This window comes from Xenopus laevis, chromosome 3L (genome assembly GCF_017654675.1).
Source record: "Xenopus laevis strain J_2021 chromosome 3L, Xenopus_laevis_v10.1, whole genome shotgun sequence".
Classification (NCBI taxonomy): Eukaryota; Metazoa; Chordata; class Amphibia; order Anura; family Pipidae; genus Xenopus; species Xenopus laevis.
In genome coordinates this window covers 156,278,606-156,280,504 of record NC_054375.1, presented here as the reverse complement: position 1 = coordinate 156,280,504, position 1,899 = coordinate 156,278,606, and positions in this window count along the sequence as shown.

Genomic DNA, 1,899 nt, shown 5'->3' with positions numbered 1-1,899 from the left:
GTAAGGGAAGAGCTGGGTTATTTGGTGGGTGGGTAGTTAAGGAAGAGCTGGGTTAGTTGGGTGGGAGGTTGGGTTAGTAAAGGAAGAGCTGGGTTATTTGGGTGGGTGGGTAGTTAAGGAAGAGCTGGGTTAGTTGGGTGGGAGGTTGGGTTAGTAAAGGAAGAGCTGGGTTATTTGGGTGGGTGGGTAGTTAAGGAAGACCTGGGTTAGTTGGGTGGGAGGATGGGTTAGTAAGGGAAGAGCTGGGTTATTTGGGTGGGAGGTTGGGTTAGTAAGGGAAGAGCTGGGTTATTTGGGTGGGTGGGTAGTTAAGGAAGAGCTGGGTTAGTTGGGTGGGAGGTTGGGTTAGTAAGGGAAGAACTGGGTTATTTGGGTGGGTGGGTAGTTAAGGAAAAGCTGGGTTAGTTGGGTGGGAGGTTGGGTTAGTAAGGGAAGAGCTGGGTTATTTGGTGGGTGGGTAGTTAAGGAAGAGCTGAGTTAGTTGGGTGGGAGGTTGGGTTAGTAAGGGAAGAGCTGGGTTATTTGGGTGAGAGCTGGGTTGTTTGGGTGGGTGGGTAGTTAAGGAAGAGCTGAGTTAGTTGGGTGGGAGGAACTGGGTAAATTGGGTTAGTAAGGGAAGCGCTGGGTTATTTGGGTGGGTGGGTAGTTAAGGAAGAGCTGGGTTAGTTGGGTGGGAGGTTGGGTTAGTAAGGGAAGAGCTGGGTTATTTGGGTGGGTGGGTAGTTAAGGAAGAGCTGGGTTAGTTGGGTGGGAGGTTGGGTTAGTAAGGGAAGAGCTGGGTTATTTGGGTGGGTGGGTAGTTAAGGAAGAGCTGGGTTATTTGGGTGGGAGGTTGGGTTAGTAAGGGAAGAGCTGGGTTATTTGGGTGGGTGGGTAGTTAAGGAAGAGCTGGGTTAGTTGGGTGGGAGGTTGGGTTAGTAAGGGAAGAGCTGGGTTATTTGGGTGGGTGGGTAGTTAAGGAAGAGCTGGGTTAGTTGGGTGGGAGGTTGGGTTAGTAAGGGAAGAGCTGGGTTATTGGGTGGGTGGGTAGTTAAGGAAGAGCTGGGTTCGTTGGGTGGGGAGGTTGGCTAGTAAGGGAAGAACTGGGTAAATTGGGTGGTTGGGTTAGTAAGGGAAGAGCTGGGTTATTTGGGTGGGAGGTTGGGTTAGTAAGGGAAGAGCTGGGTTATTTGGGTGGGTGGGTAGTTAAGGAAGAGCTGGGTTCGTTGGGTGGGAGGAACTGGGTAAATTGGGTTAGTAAGGGAAGCGCTGGGTTATTTGGGTGGGTGGGTAGTTAAGGAAGAGCTGGGTTAGTTGGGTGGGAGGTTGGGTTAGTAAGGGAAGAGCTGGGTTATTTGGGTGGGTGGGTAGTTAAGGAAGAGCTGGGTTAGTTGGGTGGGAGGTTGGGTTAGTAAGGGAAGAGCTGGGTTATTTGGGTGGGTGGGTAGTTAAGGAAGAGCTGGGTTATTTGGGTGGGAGGTTGGGTTAGTAAGGGAAGAGCTGGGTTATTTGGGTGGGTGGGTAGTTAAGGAAGAGCTGGGTTAGTTGGGTGGGAGGTTGGGTTAGTAAGGGAAGAGCTGGGTTATTTGGGTGGGTGGGTAGTTAAGGAAGAGCTGGGTTCGTTGGGTGGGAGGTTGGCTAGTAAGGGAAGAACTGGGTAAATTGGGTGGTTGGGTTAGTAAGGGAAGAGCTGGGTTATTTGGGTGGGAGGTTGGGTTAGTAAGGGAAGAGCTGGGTTATTTGGGTGGGTGGGTAGTTAAGGAAGAGCTGGGTTCGTTGGGTGGGAGGTTGGGTTAGTAAGGGAAGAGCTGGGTTATTTGGGTGGGTGGGTAGTTAAGGAAGAGCTGGGTTAGTTGGGTGGGAGGTTGGGTTAGTAAGGGAAGAGCTGGGTTAGTTAAGGGGAAGGATAGGGTTATTTGG